The 14,253-nt window shown below is 61.6% G+C and overlaps 1 long non-coding RNA gene and 1 other non-coding gene across 2 annotated transcripts; one reads left to right on the top strand and one right to left on the bottom strand.

The window, feature by feature from the left end:
- Window positions 1–9,353: 9,353 nt before the first annotated feature.
- On the bottom strand, window positions 9,354–9,426 carry trnar-ucg (transfer RNA arginine (anticodon UCG)). Its single transcript has one exon. It is a non-coding gene; the product is annotated as a tRNA-Arg (tRNA).
- Window positions 9,427–12,688: 3,262 nt separating this feature from the next.
- Window positions 12,689–14,181, top strand: LOC148145269 (uncharacterized). The gene is made up of 2 exons (XR_015761363.1): window positions 12,689–12,867; window positions 13,822–14,181. It is a non-coding gene; the product is annotated as an uncharacterized LOC148145269 (long non-coding RNA).
- Window positions 14,182–14,253: the final 72 nt, after the last annotated feature.

Below are 14,253 nucleotides of genomic sequence, written 5' to 3'. Positions count from 1 at the left end.
GGGGTGGGGGGTGTCTGTGCCCCAGTGTTGGGGGGTGGGTGTGGGTGTGTGTGCCCCAGTGTGGGGGGTGGGTGGGTGTCTGTGTGTGCCCCAGTGTTGGGGGGTGGGTGTGTGTGTGTGCCCCAGTGTTGGGGGATGGGTGTGGGTGTGTGTGCCCCAGTGTGGGGGGTGGGTGGGTGTCTGTGTGTGCCCCAGTGTTGGGGAGTGGGGGGGTGTACCCCAGTGTTGGGGAGTGGGGCTGTGTGTGTGCGCCAGTGTGGGGGTGTGGGGGTGGGGGGGTGTGTGCCCCAGTGTTGGGGAGTGGGGAGGGGGGGGGTGTGCCCCAGTGTGGGGGGAATGTGTCTGTGCCCCAGTGTTGGAGGGTGGGGGGGTGTCTGTGCCCCAGTGTAGGGGGTGGGGGAGCTGTCTGTGCCCCAGTGTGGGTGGTGGGGGCGGGGGGAGGGGGGGTGTCTGTGCCCGAGTGTGGGGGATGGGGTGTCTGTGCCCCAGTGTGGGGAATGGGGGGGTGGGGTGTCTGTGCCCAAGTGTGGAGGGTGGGAGGGTGTCTGTGCCCCAGTGTTGGGGTTGGGGGGGGGGGGGGGGGGGGGGGGGGTCTGTGCCCCAATGTGGGGGTTGGGGGGGGGGGGGTCTGTGCCCCAGTGTGGGGGGTGGGTCAATGCCCTAGTGTGGGGGTGGGGTGGGGGGGTGTCTGTGCCCCAGTGTGGGGGTTGGGGGGGGGGGTCTGTGCCCCAATGTGGGGAGTGGGGTTAGGGGGTGTCTGTACCCCAGTGTGGGGGTTGGGGGGGGTGTCTGTGCCCCAGTGTGGAGGGTGGGATGTGTGTGCCCCAATGTGGGGGGTGTGGGGGATTGTCTGTGCCCCAGTGTGGGGAGTGGGGTGTGTGTCTGTGCCCCAGTGTGGTGTGTGAGGGGGTGTCTGTGCCCCAGTGTGGAGGGTGGGAGGGTGTTTGTGCCCCAGTGTTGGGGGGCGGGGTGTCTATGCCCCAGTGTGGGGGGTGGGATGTGTGTCTGTGCCCCATTGTGGGGGGTGGGGTGGGGGGGTGTCTGTGCCCCAGTGTGGGAGTTCGGGGTGTGTGTGCCCCAGTGTGGGGGTGGGGTGGGTGTGTGTGTGTGTGTGTGTGTGCCCCAGTGTGGGGGTGGGGTGGGTGTGTGTGTGTGTGTGTGTGCCCCAGTGTGGGGGCTGGGGTGGGGAGGTGTGTGTACTCCAGTGTAGGGGTGGGGTGGGGGGGTGTCTGTACCCCAGTGAGGGGGGGTGGGGGGTGCGTGTGCCCCAGTATGGGGGGTGGGGTGGGGGGGGTGTCTGTGCCCCAGTGTGGAGGGTGGGATGTGTGTGCCCCAATGTGGGGGGTGTGGGGGATTGTCTGTGCCCCAGTGTGGGGAGTGGGGTGTGTGTCTGTGCCCCAGTGTGGTGTGTGAGGGGGTGTCTGTGCCCCAGTGTGGAGGGTGGGAGGGTGTTTGTGCCCCAGTGTTGGGGGGTGGGGTGTCTATGCCCCAGTGTGGGGGGTGGGGTGTGTGTCTGTGCCCCATTGTGGGGGGTGGGGTGGGGGGGTGTCTGTGCCCCAGTGTGGGAGTTCGGGGTGTGTGTGCCCCAGTGTGGGGGTGGGGTGGGTGTGTGTGTGTGTGTGTGCCCCAGTGTGGGGGCTGGGGTGGGGAGGTGTGTGTACTCCAGTGTAGGGGTGGGGTGGGGGGGTGTCTGTACCCCAGTGAGGGGGGGTGGGGGGTGCGTGTGCCCCAGTATGGGGGGTGGGGTGGGGGGGTTGTGTGTCCCAGTGTGGGGGTGGAGTGGGGGTGGGAGGGGTGTCTGTTCTCCAGTGTGGAGGGTGGGGTGGGGATGGGTGTCTGTGCCCCAGTGTGGGGTGTGTGTGTGTGTGTGTGTGTGTGTGCCCCAGTGTGGGGGGTAGGGGGTGTGTCTGTGCCCCAGTGTGGGGGTGGAGTGGGTGTGTGTGTGTGCCCCAGTGTGGGGGTGGGGGGCTGTCTGTGCCCCAGTGTGTGTGTTGGGGGTGTGTGTGCCCCAGTGTGGGGGTGTTTGTGCCCCAGTGTTGGGGGTGGGGTGGGTGTGTGCCCCAGTGTTGGTGGGTGGGGATGGGGTGGGGGTGTGTGTGTGCCCAAGTGTGGGTGGTGTGCCCCAGTGTGGGGGGGTGGGGGTGCGTGTGTGCCCCAGTGTTGCGGGGGTGGGGGTGTCTGTGCCCCAGTGTGGGGGGTGTGTGTGTGTGTGTGCCCCAGTGTTGGGGGTGGGGTGTGTCTGTGTGTGCCCAAGTTTGGGGAGTGGGGGTATGCCCCAGTGTGGGGGGTGGGCGGGTGTCTGTGCCCCAGTGTTGGGGGGGTGGGGGGGGGGTGTATGCCCCAGTGTGGGGGGTGGGGGTGTGTGTGTGCCCCAGTGTGGGGGGTGTCTGTGCCCCAGTGTGGGGGTGGAGTGGGGGTGTGTGTGCCCTAGTGTGGGGGTGGGGTGTGTGTGCCCGATTGTGGGGGTGGGGGGCTGTCTGTGCCCCAGTGTGGGGGGTAGGGTTGTGTGTGCCCCAGTGTGGAGGTGTCTGTGCCCCAGTGTTGGGGGGGTGGGGGGGTGTGTGTGCCCCAGTGTGGGGTGTTGGGGGTGTCTGTGCCCCAGTGTTGGGGGGTGGGGGGTGGGGTGTGTGTGTGTGCCCCGGGGTGGAGGGGGGGGTGTCTGTGCCACAGTGTGGGGGGTAGGGTTGTGTGTGCCCCAGTGTGGAGGTGTCTGTGCCCCAGTGTTGGGGGGGGGGGGGGGGTGCGTGTGTGTGTGCCCCGGGGTGGAGGTGGGGTGTCTATGCCCCAGTGTGGGGGGTGGAGTGGGCGGGGGGTGTGCCCCAGTGTGGGGGGTGGGGGGGTGTCTGTGCCCCAGTGTGGGGGTGGAGTGGGTGGGGGTGTGCCCCAGTGTGGGGGGTGGGGGGGTGTCTGTGCCCCAGTGTTGGGGGGTGGGGGTGTGTGTGCCCCAGTGTGGGGGGTGGAGTGGGCGGGGGGCGTGCCCCAGTGTGGGGGTGGGGGGGTGTCTGTGCCCCAGTGTTCGGGGGTGGGGGTGTGTGTGCCCCAGTGTGGGGGGTGGAGTGGGGGTGGCTGCCCCAGTGTGGGGGGTGGGGGTGTGTGTGTGCCCCAGTGTGGGGGTGGAGTGTGGGGGTGGGGGGTGTCTGTGCCCCAGTGTTGGGGGGTGGGTGTGGGTGTGTGTGCCCCAGTGTGGGGGGTGGGTGGGTGTCTGTGTGTGCCCCAGTGTTGGGGTGTGTGTGTGTGTGTGCCCCAGTGTTGGGGAGTGGGGGTCTGTGCCCCAGTGTGGGGGAGTGGGGGGGGGGGGTGGTGTGTGTGTGCCCCAGTGTTGGGGAGTGGGGGGGGGGTGTGCCCCAGTGTGGGGTGTGTGTGTGTGTGTGTGTCCCAGTGTGGGGGGTGTCTGTGCCCCAGTGTTGGTGGGTGGGGGGTGTGTCTGTGCCCCAGTGTGCGGGTGTCTGTGCCCCAGTGTTGGGTGGGTGGGGATGGGGGTGTGCCCCAGTGTGGGGGGTGGGGGGGTGTCTGTGCCCAAGTGTGGGGGTGGAGTGCGGGGGGTGTGCTCCAGTGTGGGTGGTGGGAGGGTGCCTGTGCCCCAGTGTGGGGGGTGGGGGTGTGTGTGTTCCCCAGTGTTGGGGAGTGGGGGGGGTGCCCCAGTGTGGGGGAGTGGGGGTTGGGGGTGTGTGCCCCAGTATTGGGGGGTGGGGGTGTGTGCCCCAGTGTGGGGGTGGGGGGGGGGTGTGCCCCAGTGTGGGGGGTAGGGTGTATGCCCCAGTGTGGGGGGTGTGCCCCAGTGTGTGGGTGGGGGGTGTGCCCCAGTGTGGGGCTGGGGGGGTGTGCCCCAGTGTTGGGGGGTGGGGGGGTGTGTGCCCCAGTGTTGGGGGGGGTGTGCCCCAGTGTTGGGGGTTGGGGGGGTGTGTGCCCCAGTGTGGCGGTGGGGGGGGTGTGCCCCAGTGTAGGGGGTGTTTGTGCCCCAGTGTGGGGGTGGGGGTGTGTGCCCCAGTGTTGGGGGTGGGAGGGGGTGTGTGCCCCAGTGTGTGGGGGTGGGGGTGTGTGCCCCAGTGTGGAGTGTGTGCCCCAGTGTGGGGGTGGGGGGGGGGCTGCCCCAGTGTGTGGGTGGGGTGGGGGGGTGTGCCCCAGTGTGGGGGTGGGGTGGGTGGGGGGGTGCCCCAGTGTGGGGGGGTGTGTGTGCCCCAGTGTGGGGGTGTGTGTGCCCCAATGTTGGGGGTGGGGGGTGTTTGTGCCCCAGTGTTGGGGGTGGGGGGTGTGTGTGCCCCAGTGTTGGGGGTGGGGGGTGTGTGTGCCCCAGTGTGGGGGTGGGGTGTGTGTGTGCCCCAGTGTGGGGGTGGGTGTGTGTGTGCCCCAATGTGGGGGGTGGGGGAGGTGTGTGCCCCAGTGTTGTGGGGTGGGGGGTGTGTGTGCCCCAGTGTTGGGGGTGGGGTGTGTGTGTGCCCCAGTGTTGTGGGTGGGGTGTGTGTGTGTGCCCCACTGTGGGGGTGGGGTATGTGTGTGCCCCAGTGTGGGGGTGGGTGTGTGTGCCCCAGTGTGGGGGTGGGGGGTGTGGGTGCCCCAATGTTGGGGGTGGGGTGGGGGGGTGTGCCCCAATGTTGGGGGTGGGGGGGGGGTGTGCGCCCCAGTGTTGGGGGTGGGGGTGTGTGCGCCCCAGTGTTGGGGGTGGGGCTGTGTGCCCCAGTGTGGGGGTGGGGGTGTGTGTGCCCCAATGTTGGGGGTGGGGTGTGTGTGTGTGCCCCAGTGTTGGGGGTGGGGGGTGTGCCCCAGTGTGGGGGTGGGGGTGTGTGTGCCCCAATGTTGGGGGGTGGGGTGTGTGTGTGCCCCAATGTTGGGGGTGGGGTGGGGCGGTGTGCCCCAATGTTGGGGGTGGGGTGGGGGTGTGTGTGCCCCAATGTTGGGGGTGGGGGTGTGTGCCCCAGTGTGGGGCGTGGGGGATGTGTGTGCCCCAATGTTGGGGGTGGGGGGTGTGTGTGCCCCAGTGTTGGGGGTGGGGGTGTGTGCCCCAGTGTGGGGGGTGGGGGGGGGGTGTGCCCCAATGTTGGGGGTGGGGTGTGTGTGTGCCCCAATGTTGGGGGTGGGGGTGTGTGTGCCCCAATGTTGGGGGGTGGGGGGGGTGTGTGTGCCCCAATGTTGGGGTGGGGGGTTGTGCCCCAGTGTGGGGGTGGGGGTGTGTGTGCCCCAATGTTGGGGGTGGGGTGTGTGTGTGCCCCAGTGTTGGGGGTGGGGGGGTGTGCCCCAGTGTGGGGGTGGGGGTATGTGTGCCCCAATGTTGGGGGTGGGGTGTGTGTGTGCCCCAATGTTGGGGGTGGGGTGGGGCGGTGTGCCCCAATGTTGGGGGTGGGGTGGGGCGGTGTGCCCCAATGTTGGGGGTGGGGTGGGGGGGGGGTGTGCCCCAATGTTGGGGGTGGGGGGGTGTGTGCCCCAATGTTGGGGGTGGGGGTGTGTGCCCCAGTGTGGAGGGTGGGGGATGTGTGTGCCCCAATGTTGGGGGTGGGGGTGTGTGCCCCAGTGTGGGGGGTGGGGGGGGTGTGCCCCAATGTTGGGGGTGGGGTGTGTGTGTGCCCCAATGTTGGGGGGTGGGGGGGGGGGGGTGTGTGCCCCACTGTTGGGGGTGGGGGGTGTGCCCCAGTGTGGGGGTGGGGGTGTGTGTGCCCCAATGTTGGGGTGTGGGGTGTGTGTGTGCCCCAATGTTGGGGGGGGGGGTGGGGTGGTGCGGTGTGCCCCAGTGTTGGGGGTGGGGTGGGGTGTGTGTGCCCCAGTGTGGGGGTGGGGGGTGTGTGTGCCCCAGTGTGGGGGTGTGTGTGCCCCAATGTTAGGGGGGGTGGGGGGTGTGTGTGCTCCAGTGTTGTGGGGGTGGGGGGGGGGTGTGCTCCAGTGTTGGGGGGGTGGGGGGGTGTGTGTGCTCCAGTGTGGGGGTGGGGGTGTGTGTGCCCCAGTGTGGGGGTGGGGGTGTGTGTGCCCCAATGTTGGGGGTGGGGGGTGTGTGTGCCCCAGTGTTGGGGGTGTGGGGGGTGTGTGCCCCAATGTTGGGGGGGGGTGTGTGTCCCAGTGTTGGGGAGGTGGGGGGTGTGTGTGCCCCAATGTTGGGGGTGGGGGGGGGTGTGTGCCCCAGTGTGGGGGTGGGGGTGTGTGTGCCCCAATGTTGGGGGGGGGGGGGGGGTGGGGGGGTGTGCCCCAGTGTTGGGGAGGTGGGGTTGTGTGTGCCCCAATGTTGGGGGTGGGGGTGTGTGTGCCCCAGTGTGGGGGTGGGTGTGCCCCAATGTTGGGGGGTGGGGGTGGGGGGTGTGTGTGCCCCAGTGTTGGGGGGGTGGGGGGTGTGTGTGCCCCAGTGTTGGGGGGGGGTGGGGGGTGTGTGTGCCCCAGTGTTGGGGGGGTGGGGGGGGTGTGCCCCAGTGTTGGGGGGTGTGTGTGCCCCAGTGTTGGGGGGGTGGGGGGTGTGTGTGCCCCGGTGTTGGGGGGGTGGGGGGTGTGTGTGCCCCTGTGTTGGGGGGGTGGGGGTGTGTGTGCCCCAGTGTTGGGGGGGTGGGGGTGTGTGTGCCCCAATGTTGGGGTGGGGGTGGGGGGGGTGTGTGCCCCAGTGTTGGGGGGGGGTGGGGGGTGTGTGTGCCCCAGTGTTGGGGGGGTGGGGGGGGGTGTGCCCCAGTGTTGGGGGGGGTGGGGGGTGTGTGTGCCCCAGTGTTGGGGGTGTGGGGGGGGTGTGTGTGCCCCAGTGTTGGGGGGGTGGGGGGTGTGTGTGCCCCAGTGTTGGGGGGGTGGGGGGTGTGTTTGCCCCGGTGTTGGGGGGTGGGGGGTGTGTGTGCCCCTGTGTTGGGGGGGTTGGGGGGTGTGTGTGCCCCAATGTTGGGGGGGGTGGGGGGTGTGTGTGCCCCAGTGTTGGGGGGGGTGGGGGTGGGTGTGCCCCAGTGTTGGGGGGGTGGGGGTGTGTGTGTCCCAGTGTTGGGGGGGTGGGGGGTGTGTGTGCCCCAGTGTTGGGGGGGTGGGGGGGGGTGTGCCCCAGTGTTGGGGGGGTGGGGGTGTGTGTGTCCCAGTGTTGGGGGGGTGGGGGGTGTGTGTGCCCCTGTGTTGGGGGGGTGGGGGTGTGTGTGCCCCAGTGTTGGGGGGGTGCGGGGTGTGTGTGCCCCAGTGTTGGGGGGGTGGGGGGTGTGTGTGCCCCTGTGTTGGGGGGGTGGGGGTGTGTGTGCCCCAGTGTTGGGGGGGTGGGGGGTGTGTGTGCCCCAGTGTTGGGGGGGGTGGGGGGTGTGTGTGCCCCGGTGTTGGGGGGGTGGGGGGTGTGTGTGCCCCAGTGTTGGGGGGGTGGGGGTGTGTGTGCCCCAATGTTGGGGGGGGGGTGGGGGGTGTGTGTGCCCCAGTGTTGGGGGGGGTGGGGGGTGTGTGTGCCCCGGTGTTGGGGGTGGGGGGGGTGGGGGGTGTGTGTGCCCCAGTGTTGGGGGGGTGGGGGGTGTGTGTGCCCCGCTGTTGGGGGGGGTGGGGGGTGTGTGTGTCCCAGTGTTGGGGGGGTGGGGGGTGTGTGTGTCCCAGTGTTGGGGGGGTGTGTGTGCCCCTGTGTTGGGGGGGTGTGTGTGTCCCAGTGTTGGGGGGGTGGGGGGTGTGTGTGCCCCTGTGTTGGGGGGGTGGGGGGTGTGTGTGCCCCAGTGTTGGGGGGGTGGGGGGTGTGTGTGCCCCAGTGTTGGGGGGGGGGGGTGGGGGGGTGTGTGTGCCCCAGTGTGGGGGGGGGGTGTGGGGGGTGTGTGTGCCCCAGTGTGGGGGGGGGTGGGGGGTGTGTGTGCCCCAGTGTTGGGGGGGGTGGGGGGTGTGTGTGTATCAGTGTGGGGGGGGTGGGGGGTGTGTGTGTCCCAGTGTGGGGGGGGGGTGGGGGGTGTGTGTGCCCCAGTGTTGGGGGGGGGTGGGGGTGGGGGGTGTGTGTGTCCCAGTGTGGGGGGGGGGTGGGGGGTGTGTGTGTCCCAGTGTGGGGGGGGGTGGGGGGTGTGTGTGTCCCAGTGTTGGGGGGGTGGGGGGTGTGTGTGCCCCAGTGTTGGGGGGGTGGGGGGTGTGTGTGTCCCAGTGTGGGGGGGGGGGGGGTGGGGGGTGTGTGTGTCCCAGTGTTGGGGGGGTGGGGGGTGTGTGTGCCCCAGTGTTGGGGGGGTGGGGGGTGTGTGTGCCCCAGTGTGGGGGGGGTGGGGGTGGGGGGTGTGTGTGCCCCAGTGTGGGGGGTGGGGGGTGTGTGTGTCCCAGTGTGGGGGGTGGGGGGTGTGTGTGTCCCAGTGTGGGGGGTGGGGGGTGTGTGTGCCCCAGTGTTGGGGGGGGGGTGGGGGGGGTGTGTGTCCCAGTGTGGGGGGGGTGGGGGGTGTGTGTGCCCCAGTGTTGGGGGGGTGGGGGGTGTGTGTGCCCCAGTGTGGGGGGGGGGGTGGGGGGTGTGTGTGCCCCAGTGTGGGGGGGTGGGGGGTGTGTGTGTCCCAGTGTGGGGGGGGGGGTGTGTGTCCCAGTGTGGGGGGGGGGGTGGGGGGTGTGTGTGTCCCAGTGTGGGGGGGGGGTGGGGGGTGTGTGTGTCCCAGTGTTCGGGGGGGTGGGGGGGTGTGTGTGTCCCAGTGTTGGGGGGGGGTGGGGGGGTGTGTGTGTCCCAGTGTTGGGGGGGGTGGGGGGTGTGTGTGTCCCAGTGTTGGGGGGTGTGTGTGCCCCAGTGTTGGGGGGGGGGTGGGGTGTGTGTGTGTCCCAGTGTTGGGGGGGGTGGGGGGTGTGTGTGTCCCAGTGTTGGGGGGGGGGGGGGGGTGTCCCAGTGTTGGGGGGGTGTGTCCCAGTGTTGGGGGGGGGTGGGGTGTGTGTGTGTCCCAGTGTGGGGGGGTGGGGGGTGTGTGTGTCCCAGTGTGGGGGGGGGGTGGGGGGTGTGTGTGCCCCAGTGTGGGGGGGTGGGGGGTGTGTGTGCCCCAGTGTGGGGGGGTGGGGGGTGTGTGTGTCCCAGTGTGGGGGGGGGTGGGGGGTGTGTGTGCCCCAGTGTTGGGGGGGTGGGGTGTGTGTGTGTCCCAGTGTGGGGGGGTGGGGGGTGTGTGTGCCCCAGTGTTGGGGGGGTGGGGTGTGTGTGTGTCCCAGTGTTGGGGGGGTGGGGGGTGTGTGTGTCCCAGTGTGGGGGGGGGTGGGGGGTTGCTGCAATTAGACACATGTTCAGTGTCAATTTCCGGGTTTGTGCGGGAACCGATTATCTTTGAGACTTTGCGCTGAATTTACCGAGCGCCGGAAGCCTCCGAGATTAAAAGAACGGGCTTTAAAAATTGCCAATCAGAGTAATCCGGGAGCCGCCGCACTCACCGGTAGTTTTGGATTTCGAAGAATGTTACGATTATTTCAAGTTTATTTTTTAAAAAATGCACACCTTCCGTAAAATGCGACCACGAAGGGACTCGAACCCTCAATCTTCCGATCCGAAGTCGGACGCCTTATCCATTAGGCCACGCGGTCGGTACGATGTCTGCAGCACAGACGGCAGATCCGCAACTGGTGCTGACACATTGCCCAATGTCAGTGAAGTGGAAGGAGGCTGGACCTCAGAGTACCCTCATTCAAAACATTCCTCACTCACAGAGTCCCTCAGAGTATCCTCAAAGTCCCTCAAAACATTCTTCACTCCTCACTCACGCACTTCCTCACTCAGAGTAGCCCTCACTAAGTCTCACTCATTCAGATACTCCCTCATTCAGAGTCTCCTTCACCCAGAACCTCACTCACTCACTCAGATAAGGCTGGATCTCAAATACCCTCTCACTCAATGTCCCTCAAGAGCATTCCTCACTCGTCTCCTCACCCACAGCATCCCTCACTCAGAACTTTCACATCCCTCACTCATACACTCCCTCATTCTGCCTGCCACCTCCTTGTCTCAGAGCATCGACATCCACCCCTTCCTCACTCAGAATCTCCTTCACTCAGAACCTCCACCTAGACATGCCTCACTCACAACCTCCACTTCTGTCTCAGACCTTTAATCACTCAAAACCAATATCCCCCCTCCTCATTCAAACCCTCCCTCACTCAGACCCTGCACTTTCTTCTCCCAGAGCCTCCATGTCCAAGTCATGAACCTTTACTTACTTAGAGCCATCATTTCTCTGACACCTGCCCGCCCTCATTCAGTAACACCCCATTACCCATACCCTCCTTGACTCGGATACCCTCAACACTTAGACCTTCTTGCTCCTAAAACATCAAACAATGAGACCCAGGTTGCCAGCACCCAGTCCCACTCACCAATTAATCCTGCCCTTGTTTTCTTCCAATGCAAACAGTTAATTCCTGTGTTTAAAATGCTTAACATACTCATCACCCCATCTGTTTTAAGATTATCACTATTCCATTTATCGGGGGGGGAGGTTGAATTGAGATTAAGAGTTGAACTTTGAACACTCGAGCGACTTGTTTTAATGGTGAAGCACTGTAGATGAATTGACACCCAACTGTTTCTACGTTCAAGGCTAGCAGCTGGTTGGATGTTGAATTGGTTAATCCAAGGGAGAAGTAATGATAACTAACCAATCACAAAGAATGTTGATTAAAAAAAAGAGAAATCCAGATCTGACTGTGTTTTCACAAGAGTGATTTGAAAGCTTCCAGATTGACTGTTTTGTTTTGATGCCTCATATAAAATCCAGTTGTTGAATTGTTGAATGTTCTGAGAAAGAATCCCAGTCTGTAATAAGTAAGTAAATGTTTCTGGAAATTTGTTGAAGATGTTTGCATTCACTAGTGACTTTGGAATTTGAGCAAGATATACAGTTCTATGCGAACAATCCATTGTCCAAGGATTTCATGAAGCCTGAGTATTCATTGTTTGAAACTGTTTAATTACAGGTAAATTACAATTTTATTGTCTTTTTAGTTTCTGTCTTACCTGTATCTGTCTTTTGGTTTGGTTGTGCATGAATAAGGATTATGTTATAAGATTTGGTTTAGATTGTAGATATTAACAAAATTACCTTGTTGTTTATCCTTGTTCTGTCAAAGTGACATTACTAATTAATTGTTAATTGTTTGTTTGAATTGTAAACTTAGTGTCCGAAATCTTCTGGCTATGATCAATTGGGTAATTTTGGGAGTCACTGAATGTTGATTTCACCATATTGTGAATCCAGTAATATTGAGGATTATTTGATTTGTCTTGCTATCCCTGTGTTGTAACACAATCTCCTCCATCCTCTGGTGGAAGAAATTTCTCCTCATCTCAGTTCTAAAAGGTTGTCCCTTCACTCTGAAGCTGTGGTCTCAGGCCCTGTCTCTTCTACTAGTGGAAACATCTATTCCATGTCCATTTTATCCAGGCCACTCAGTATTCTATATGTTTCAATTAGATCTCCCCCTCATCCTTCCTTCTAAAATCCATTGAGTAGAGATCCAGAATCCTCAACCATTCCTCATTTGACAAGCCCTTCATCCCTGGGATCATTCTTGTAAACTCCTCTGGACCCCGTCCAAAGCTAGCAACATCCTTCCTTAGATATAGGGCCTATAACTGATCACAATATTCAAAATGCGGTCTGACCACAGCCTCAGCAGAACATCTCTGCCCTTACATTTTATCACTCTCAAAGTGAATGCTAACACTGCAACTGCCTTCCTAACTGCCAAATGAATGTTCACCTTAAGAGAATCCTGAATTAGGACTACAAAGTCTCTTTGTATTTCAGATTTCCTGAAGCCTTTCCCTATTTAGAAAATAGTCTACACGTCAATTCTGACTAAAGTGCATAACCTTAAACTTCCCCACATTCCATCTGCTATTTCTTTACCCAATCTCCTAGCCTCTCCAAGTCTTTCCGCAACCTTCCCACTTCCTCAACACTGCCTGTCCCTCAACCTATCTTTGTGTCATCTGCAAATGTAGCAACAATGCCCTCAGTTCCTTCACCCAGGTTGTTAATGTAGAATGTGAATCATTGTGGTCCCAACACTAACCCCTGCAGAACTCCACTTATCACAGGCTGCCATCCTGTAAAAGACTCCTTTTTTTCCCCTACTCTCTGCCCTCTGCCAGTCAGTCAAATCTCCATTTATGCCAGTACCTTGTCCCCAATAAGGGCTCTTATCTTGTTTAGCAGTTTCCTGTGCAGTACCTTGTCAAAGGCATTCCTGAAATCCAAGCAGATGACATCCATTGACTCTCCTTTGTCTAACTTGCTCATTACCCCCGAAGGAGGTCTAACAAATCTGTCAGACATAACCTCCCCATGACAAAGCTATGCTGACTCAGCTCTATTTTAACATGCAATTCTAACTTCTCCACCAATCTCATCTTTAATAATGGGCTCTAAAATCTTACGAACAACCAAGATCAGGATAAACGGTTGATGATTTTCTGTATTCTGCCTCCCTTCTGCCCTCCTTAAACAGGGTGTTACATCAGCCATTTCCAAGTCATCTGGGGCACTCCCAGTTTTTTCTGAAGGGTCATTACCAAATGCCTCTGCAATCTCAACTATTTCTGTTTGAACTCTAGGATGTAGTCCAGATTATTTATCCACCTTCGGACCTTCCAGCTTCCCAGCGCCTTCTCCTTAGTGATGGTTACTACACTCACATGTTGATAATTCCCAATTTAATATCCTGTGATTCCACCACGTGTCAGCCCGCTGAACAGTTCCAATTAAACAGAATTTTATCCTCGAAGAGCAGGATTTTGTCCTTCAGAGTTTTGAAAAGTTCACTGAGCTGATGCTCTGACACTTGACCCCTCTCCCTGGTGACCCCGGGGACTGCGCACGCGCGCTGCCGTGGACGGAGCTGTTTCCGGCCTCACCGGAAGTACGGCGTGGCCATGAGGCAGAGCCAGTTGTCGGTGCGGAAGCGATGGGGGAAGCCGCTGCTGTTTGCGGCGGTCGGTGTCGGGATGGTGTCCGCCTTTCTGTACAGGTCAGACAGCGGCCGGGGGGTGTCCACCCCAACCCGGGGCTGGGGTGTTCTCCCTCCCCACCACCACTTTAGAGAAATAGGAGTGACCCCTCCTTGGCCACCCCCCCGGAGACCGGGGTGTCCCACCCCCCACCCCCCCCCCCCCAGAGACCCGGGGTGTCCCCCCCAGAGACCCGGGGTGCCCCCCCCCCCCCCCAGAGACCCGGGGTGCCCCCCCCCCCCCCCAGAGACCCGGGGTGCCCCCCCCCCCCCCAGAGACCCGGGGTGTCCCCCCCCCCCCCCCAGAGACCCGGGGTGTCCCCCCCCCCCCCCCCAGAGACCCGGGGTGTCCCCCCCCCCCCAGAGACCCGGGGTGTCCCACCCACGGGGACTGGAGTGCTCGCTCCTTCCCGATCCTCCTCCCGAGCAACTGAGGTGTTCCCCTCCTCTCCCCGTGATGATATTCCCCACCCCACCTTCCTTGCCCAGAGACTGGTGGTGCCCCCTCCCCCCAGAAGGAGCGTCGCTCCGAAAGCTAGTGCTTCCAATTAAATCTGTTGGACTATAACCTGGTGTGGTGTGATTTTTAACTTTGTACACCCCAGTCCAACACCAGCATCTCCAAATCATAATTTTGTTGAAAGTGACTTGCTGAGGTAATGACGACCAACACTAATATTCAGCGGTAATCAGTTCAAATCGCACCAGTGACCTCTGACACATTTAATTAAATTTAGTAACTTCTGGACTCTTGCAAAGTGCTGTGTTGTACTTAAGGCAGTTAGGTATTTTTTAAACATGTCAGGGTGAAAGCTGTGGCCCCTGCATGGTCTGAGCCCACATGTGGCTTGAGGCATATGCCAGCTGTGATTTAGTTTTAATGTCCTGAGGGCAATGAGGAATGTGTCAGGCATAAAGTTGTGAAGTAGCTCGTCATGACTTGCACTACCTGGCATTGTTGTGTGTGTTGAACAGGCACAGTTTCTTCCCAGATATTGAAGAGATTCGTGCTAAGGAACGTGACAAATATAATGAAAAGCTGCAGGTGATCCTGGAACGGAGAGACAAACAACTGCAGGAATTGGACGAGAAGAAAAGACCACGATGAACTTGGGAAACAGGAATGAACTTCCCCACTTGAGTAGCCAATTGTAGTGCTCTGCAACCAGGCATGGTGCTCAAGCATGACACTCAGACTGAACAAAACCAGGATGAATGTTTGTACGATACACAATGCTTCTGAAATGCTCTTTAAAAGAATGAATGAAGGTTAAAGTTACACAACAATTTTAAGGATGTATATATGTTTGTAATAAAAGTAAATTGTAGATATCATGTCATTTTTGTTGACAATTTTTAATTTAAAACTCAAAGGGTTTCTTGACTTATTCAAACACAATAGAGAGG

Source organism: Chiloscyllium plagiosum, unplaced genomic scaffold (genome assembly GCF_037043375.1).
Source record: "Chiloscyllium plagiosum isolate Xiang-an unplaced genomic scaffold, Cpla_swu_hap1 HiC_scaffold_25, whole genome shotgun sequence".
In the NCBI taxonomy this organism is placed as follows: domain Eukaryota; kingdom Metazoa; phylum Chordata; class Chondrichthyes; order Orectolobiformes; family Hemiscylliidae; genus Chiloscyllium; species Chiloscyllium plagiosum.
The sequence above is the reverse complement of the archived record's forward strand: the minus strand, read 5'-3'. Positions and strand labels throughout refer to the sequence as shown.